Raw genomic sequence first — 9,072 nt, forward strand, 5'->3', positions numbered from 1 at the left:
CTGACAAACCTAGAAACATAATCGGGGCGAACCGGGATTCGAACCCACAATCATAGGTTTCTGGCGTGCCCAAGGGACGCAACTCTGCACAGCGAATCGCGGCGCCTTAGACGACTGGGCCACCCGCGTCCCCGATAGCCATAGGAGAAGGTTATATATCTGACTTATAAACCGACAGATATGAAGATGCTTTTTGTTTACATGACATAACTTTAATTCTTAAAATGTGAATTGTAGCACTCGAAAGTTCTCAGTCAAAACCACACAGCTCGAGAATCCCGTGGGCAGAGGGATTTTCGGAGAAAAGAACAACCTGTTGTAACGATGGTAATGCATCACTGGAGGTTTATAAGCCGATATGTAGTGCTAGCACACTGAGATACCATGCCGCAGTTTAACATGGGCACCCCACTCAGACATACTATACTGACTCCGAAGCGGCCAGTCCTCGTTTTAGCCCCTGACCACCCGATCCCGTTAGTCGCCTTTTACAGCAAAGGAACACGTAGTATGATAATAATTCGCTTTTTGTGATTTTCTCAATAACCTTTCACAGGAAGATCGAGCTATAATACAACGTACAGCACCACTCAGATTGTTCAACAGCTGGAAGGAGTCACGAACCCCAGATTGGACCCGATTATGTTTCTAGGTTTAGCAGCACCATACCCGTGCTCGTTGGTTTCACCAAAGTGGTAAAAGTGGTAAACGTCTGAGAATTGCATCACGCCGTGAAATAACTGGAATACTATCTTAAATGAGCCTCCGTGAAGATCACTCAGCAACCCATACTTGGCGTACGAGGCGACTAACGGCGTCAGTACCAGTGGCTCTAAAGCCCAAAGTGACAGAATTTGAATGTTAACCAATGATCACCCACAGGTCTATTATAGGACTCGAACTCATGACATGCACATTCTGGCGCCTTAAACCACTTGACCACATGTTTCCCCCTTAATCGAAACTACTGAGGAACAGAAAAGGCAAAGGAGGTAGCATAACCAGTACCTGATGTCTATTTCTGAAAAGCATTACATAGAATCTGATTAGTTGTTGGTATTCTTAATAGTCATGACTGGAAGGAAGTTTTGGAGTTATGTTCAAGGCTTCCGAAACTATATAAATATATTTACACAGTGTATATCAACATTCCTTCAAGGATCAATACTAATGTTTACATCGTGCATACAGAACGACTAAGACCTAGCCACGAACACGGGTAATTCTTCATTGAAACAAACACAGGCACGGAACGTTCAAACATTGAATAACAACACCTCCATCAGTAGCATCAGTATGTCAATATAGGTAATGGACAAACGTGCCCATTGTCAGTAGATGTTTGCTCACCTGTGCTTGTGTTTAACAGAGTATAGAGTCAACTAAATGCAAACCAAGCACATAGAGCACCTGCTTGGTGCTATTTACTTGAATAGATATTCGAGGGAGCACTGCTCTTGTCAGATCCTACTTGTCAGAGGCGTAGCAATTTCACATTGGGGAACAATGAAGATATAATCAATTAAGCGAGGCTGCTCAGCCCTCAAGAACGCTTGGGGGAACACCTCTGTGACGTTTTCTTAAAGAGTTTTGTCTTTTATTGTGGAGCTTGGCAGTGTTACTGGTTGGCATGGTGTCATCTTGAAAACTACGTCGTCTGAATGGCACTAAGTGTGACAGTCATACAATCCGCGTTACGATCTAAAGGGTTGTGTGTTGTTTGACGCCGAGGTCAGCAGTTCTCCAGCTTTATCGCGGCGGACTATAAATAAGCAATGGCCACACATCCGTGTCCCGTGTGCGAAATACGCTGCAGTCGGAAAGCGCACGTTAAATCGTCTATTTATCAGTCAGTCACATCAGTTAAGTCAGACAAGCCACCAGTATGTCGGGGAGGGACGGCGGGGCACTAAATCACAGAGCCTGATGTAGGATGTCGGGGACAAATTCTACCTCGAACTAAGTTACAAAGCTTACTCTGATTGTATAAAAATGTCTTCTTCATTTGGCCAATAAATATACCGAAGATGGGTGTCAATTTAACATGGACTTTCCGACGAAAACTTAAACCGACCTGTCAAACAGTTTGTGTCATTCTGGGACGCATCCAGGGATCATAACCCATTTGTCAGACATCCCATTTCTGACAAAGTGAAGTAGATATTTATTGTCAAAACATATGGGATTTACCTGTTGTGGTTAGAGGACCGGTCCTTATAGACTTTATCCTCTATAGAATTAAGATAATTAAAAAAAATCCTTTGAAGTTATTGGTAATAATTGATCTACTCGGATGCAGTATTAATACACTGTTTTTTCCAACGGTATAGATTTAACTAATGATCCATTTGATCATGAAAACAACTTAAATTTGTAAGTTCTCCACAGTTTTCTGCTTTCACTAAATGTGCATATATTAGCAGAGGTATCTGAATTTGTCACAAACGTGGCAGGTTTGCAGAAAGTTGACTTAGTAACAGCGCAGAGAGGTACGCCCCAAGTACTCTTTCAACGACAGTCGGTGATATTGACACGACCCCTGCGAAGTTCATCCAGCCGCACCATTACTACTTATAGTCGTCTCCAGAGGCACTTCAAGCCGCACGTTCAGCGCATTGTAGACCAACCTTTCTCTCGAGCTACAATCTGGGTTGCCAAACTGAGAAAGGTCCATAGCATTGGACTAGTGGAGGACCACCGGGATGGGCAAGAGGTTGGGGATAGGGTTCGTCGTGCCCCGGCCTTGCCCTTTCTTCCCTTCCCTCAAGTGCAAAATACATAGAGGCTATGGAAACCTGCCCAGAAGTGCCGAGCGTTTCAATGCTGAACGCTTCAATTTTGTATGCCGACGATACTGTTTTAATGGCCGAAAGCCCAGAAGATTTAAGAAAGTGTCTCACTATATTTGAAGAATATTGTACTATCTGGAAACTTAAAGTCAATGTTGACAAAACGAAAGTTGTTATTTTCGCCAAGCGCTCCACAAATAGAGTCTTCAAGTTTATGTTAAATGGCCCGTTTCTTCATGTTGTTAAAGAATATGTTTACCTTGGTATTTTATTTACAAACACTGGTAGATTTTGTAAGGCACTAAAGAGACTGACAGATCAGGCATCTAGAGCAATGTACGCCGTATTTCGTAAAATTAGAATATTAGAAATTCCTATTGACTGTCAACTGAAATTATTTGATCAACTTGTTCAGCCAGTATTGTTATATGGATCTGAGGTGTGGGGTTTTGAAAATGCTGTTGTCATTGAACGTGTACATCTTAAATTTTGTAAATATATTCTCAAGTTAAAACAGTCAACACCCGATTACATGGTATATGGTGAACTAGGGAGGTATCCTCTCAGCATTTTCATTAAGATAAGAATGATTTCATATTGGTGCAAGCTAACATCATCACAAACTAGCCTTTCTAGTATAGTATATAAACTTATGTTTCAAATGTCCATTGCAAATCCAGATTACCATTTCCCACTATTAAAAGAAATAAAATGCATTCTTCAAAATATAGGCTTTAATTACATTTGGCTGTCTCAAACCTTTATTAGTGCCGCATGGTTGAAACAAAATGTGAAACATGTTCTCATTGATAATTTTCTGCAAAGATGGCGAGAATCAAAGGAAAATTCATCTAAAGGTTACTATTATAACATGTTTAAAGAGTTACCATCTCTAGAACCTTATTTACTAGAACTACCAATCACCTTACGCATCTCTCTTGCTCGTTCTAGAACAGCAAATCATAGATTACCCATTGAAACAGGAAGATGGTATAATATTGTGAGAGAGGAAAGAAAATGTACATTGTGTAAAAAATTTATATGTGATGAAATGCACTTTTTATTAGAATGTCCAAAACTCTCAGAAATTAGAAACAAGTGTTTGCCTCAATACTACTGTATGTATCCTTCTGCCGTAAAATTCTCTCATTTGATGTCCATTACTTATAAGCCAACTCTATTAAAACTGGCAAGTTATATAAGATCATGTATGGAAATGTTCAACTGACATGTTTTCTTCATTGTATCTTATTCCTGTGTCCAATTACATATCTGTATCACTGCCGTGATTTACGAGAATAAACATCATTCATTCTCATTCTCACCATATTCCTGGGGCAAGGGAGTAAAGTGACTGTTAAAGACTAACTAACTCGGTCTGTGACTTTACCAAAAGCTCAATACGTTTAACCTGCGATCGAAACACGACCAGTTATGACTATTAACATGTTTGCACTGTTTTGACCTTGCAAGAATTGATTTAGTAGAACACTAACAAGGCAATAAATACGATGGCGTAAGCAGCAAAGGCATTCGAGGCGGGCATGAAATCAAATGTTCTTAACCGTCAAGATATATATTCCAACGTAAAATGTATAAGGCTGCAGGTGCCAAACGGAACTAACAACCCAACAAGTGAGTGAGTATGGTTTTACGCTGCTTTTAGCCATATTTCAGCAATAACACGGCGGGGGACACCAGAAATGGGCTTCAAACATTGTACCCATGTCGGGAATCGAACCCGGGTCTTCGGCGTGACGAGCGAACGCTTTAACCACTAGGCTACCCGACCGCCCCTACAACCCAACAAAACACATAATGCCCATCGTTAGTTATGTGAAGGACAAGGTATCATAAAGGCAACCTTTGGCCAACCAGAAATGTCAAATTTCAGAGTTGCTTAAATATTGTTATGAAGATTAAAGGACATTGTCATACTCCAGCAGCTAGCCGGTATACCTTTCATCGCGTGAACTGTTTTGAACTTATTTGACAATGGTGTATAGAAGTATAGCTAACAAACCAATCATTTCCCATATCCATTATCATTTCTCACATCACTAATCATTTCTTACATCCATTATCATTTCTCACATCACTAATCATTTCTTACATCCATTATCATTTATCACATCCATTATCATTCTCACACCCATTATCATTTCTCACACCAATTATCATTCTAACATCCATTATCATTTCTCACAACCATTATCATTTCTCACATCCATTATCATTCTAACATCATTATCATTTCTCACACCCATTATCATTTCTCACATCCATTATCATTTCAAACGCCCATTATCATTTCTAACACCCATTATCATTTCTCACATCACTAATCATTTCTCACATCCATTATCATTTCTCACACCCATTATCATTTCTCACATCCATTATCATTCTAACATCATTATCATTTCTCACACCCATTATCATTTCTCACATCCATTATCATTCTAACATCATTATCATTTCTCACACCCATTATCATTTCTCACATCCATTATCATTTCTCACATCACTAATCATATCTCACATCACTAATCATTTCTCACATCCATTATCATTTCTCACGCCCATTATCATTTCTAACACCCATTATCATTTCTCACACCCATTATCATTTCTCACACCCATTATCATTTCTCACATCCATTATCATTTCTCACATCACTAATCATATCTCACATCACTAATCATTTCTCACATCCATTATCATTTCTCACACCCATTATCATTTCTCACATCACTAATCATATCTCACATCCATTATCATTTCTCACATCCATTATCATTTCTTACACCAATTATCATTTCTCACATCACTAATCATTTCTCACAACCATTATATTTTCTCACATCCATTATCATTTCTCACGTCCATCATAATTTCTCACATCCATTATCATTTCTCACATCCATTATCATTTCTCACATCCATTATAATTTCACACATCCATTATCATTTCTCAAACGGGGCGGTCGGGTAGCCTAGTGGTTAAAGCGTTCGCTCGTCACGCCGAAGACCCGGGTTCAATTCCCGACATGGGTACAATGTGTGAAGCCCATTTCTGGTGTTCCCCGCCGTGATATTGCTGGAATATTGCTAAAAGCGGCGTAAAACTATACTCACTCACTCACTCATTTCTCAAACCCATGATTTCTCACATCTGTGATCATTTCTCACATCCATTATCCTTTCCCACACCCTTTATCCTTTCTCACATCACTAATCATTTCTCACATCACTAATCATTTCTCACATCACTAATCATTTCTCACACCCATTTTCATTTCTAACACCCATATCTTTTCTCACACCCATTATCATTTCTCACACCCAATATGATTTCTCACATCTGTGATCATTTCTCACTTCCATTATCATTTCTCACACCCATTATCATTCTCACACCCATTATCATTTCTCATATCATTATTATTTCTCACATCCATTATCATTTCTCACATCATTATCATTTCTCACATCTGTGATCATTTCTCACTTCCATTATCATTTCTAACACCCATTATTATTTCTCACATCTTTGATCATTTCTCACACCCATTATCATTTCTCACATCTGTGATCATTTCTCACTTCCATTATCATTTCTAACACCCATTATTATTTCTCACATCTTTGATCATGTCTCACATCCATTATTATTTCTCACATATGTGATCATGTCTCACATCCATTATTATTTCTCACATCTGGGATCATGTCTCACATCCATTATTATTTCTCACATCTGGGATCATGTCTCACATCTGTGATCATGTCTCACACCCATTATGATTTCTCACTTCCATTATCATTGTCACAACCAATACCATTTCTCACATCCATTATAATGTCTCACACCCATTATCATTCTAACAAACATTATCATTTCTCACACCCATTATAATTTCTCACAACCAATACCATTTCTCACATCCATTATAATGTCTCACACCCATTATCATTCTAACAAACATTATCATTTCTCACACCCATTATAATTTCTCACATCCATTATCATTTCTCACACCCATTATCATGTTTTACACCATTATCATTTCTCACACCCATTGTCATTTCTCACACCCATTATGATTTCTCACATCTGTGATCATTTCTCACATCCATTATCATTTCTCACACCCATTATCATTTCTCACACCCATTATCATTTCTCACACCCATTATCATTTCTCACATCTGTGATCATTTCTCACATCCATTATCATTTCTCACATCCATTATCATTCTCACACCCATTATCATTCTCACACCCATTATCATTTCTCATATCATTATTATTTCTCACATCCATTATCATTTCTCACATCATTATCATTTCTCACACCCATTATCATTTCTCACATCTGTGATCATTTCTCACTTCCATTATCATTTCTCACACCCATTATCATTTCTCACATCTGTGATCATTTCTCACATCCATTATTATTTCTCACATCCATTATCATTTCTCACACCCATTATCATTCTCACACCCATTATCATTCTCACACCCATTATCATTTCTCATATCATTATTATTTCTCACATCCATTATCAGTTCTCACATCATTATCATTTCTCACACCCATTATCATTTCTCACATCTGTGATCATTTCTCACTTCCATTATCATTTCTCACACCCATTATCATTTCTCACATCTGTGATCATTTCTCACATCCATTATTATTTCTCACATCCATTATCATTTCTCACACCCATTATCATTTCTCACATCTGTGATCATTTCTCACTTCCATTATCATTTCTCACACCCATTATCATTTCTCACATCTGTGATCATTTCTCACATCCATTATTATTTCTCACATCCATTATCATTTCTCACACCCATTATCATTTCTCACATCTGTGATCATTTCTCACTTCCATTATCATTTCTCACACCCATTATTATTTCTCACATCATTGATCATTTCTCACATCCATTATCAATTCTCACATCCATTATTTCTTACATCTGTGATCATGTCTCACACCCATTATGATTTCTCACGTCCATTATCATTGTCACATATGTCATCATTTCCCACATGCTAATCATTATCCACATCTGTGATCATTTTTCACATCCGTGATCATTATTATGAGTTAGGAACCTTCTATGTCCCTTCTGTTGACCAATCAGATTCCATCTCTCATATCACTTTCGTTCAAACACAATGGCGGCGTCCAGTCAAGACGATCTGATCGATAATCAAGATCTGTGTTGTAATAAAATGGGTAGTGCATCACATCACTTTATCCTTGATAAAAAACATGAAAAGATGTGTAAATTATTTGTCGACGCCCAGTTGACAGTACACATGTTTTTCATTACCAGCAGTCAATCGAAATCTGCACGTTGAAATCCATGTTGTTCACGAACGGGAAGTCTAGTTCGTTACGCGATTTTGATTGGACTATGCATTGGCTCGTTAGGCCAGCCAAAATATAACTCCATAATTTCTAGCATACTTCGGCAAGGTTGAAACTGGAGTCAGTTAACGCCCTTGGTTAGGGAAGATGTTATTGTGTAAGATATTCCCTTTTCCCCATGCTCTGTGGTCGTATATTTCGATGTTGGTAGGTGATTTCCCCAATGAAATCGTCTTTAGACGAAAATAGTTTTATCAGTTGTTTTCGTTAAAAGAAGAGATAATAAAATTTTCAAGAAAGACAGGTTAGCATTATATATAAAAATAACCAAAAAGTCCCGTGTGTTGGACATCAAATATCGCCACAACGTGTCATCAAAAGCTATTCATGTGCTACATTTCCAGCATCAAATGAGCTGTCATGGGAAAAGACGGGGTCATCAGATAATCTTTTCAATCAGACAAGCAATTGTGATTTGAAACCTGTTGCAAAAATCAGTCAGAATAAAGTATTCCCCAGCCACGGTACAGTCAGAGGTTGTCTTTGAACAGAACCAAAGCGGCGATAAACTGATAACTGCAGGACATTCTATCTATGGAACACAAATCATTCGTCATGCAATCATCAATAACTCTCTCGTACAGGCTAGAAGGGCATGTGATTAAATGTTGTATGTTTTAGCCTTACTGTCTTTGTCTCTGCTTGATTTGGGTAAAATGAACGAATGTTTTACAACAAAGTTTTGCATTAAACGCATGCATATGATATAGCCGAAATCGTACAATGGACTCCGCTTTTAGCAGGGTTTGTTACTAATATATTTGCTTTCAATTGCTTAGGGTAAACAACAACTTTACTTAAAAGAATCCACGTGTATCTAATTAA

This window comes from Haliotis rufescens, unplaced genomic scaffold (assembly GCF_023055435.1).
Source record: "Haliotis rufescens isolate VD_foot unplaced genomic scaffold, xgHalRufe1.0.p SCAF_2, whole genome shotgun sequence".
Lineage (NCBI taxonomy): Eukaryota > Metazoa > Mollusca > Gastropoda > Lepetellida > Haliotidae > Haliotis > Haliotis rufescens.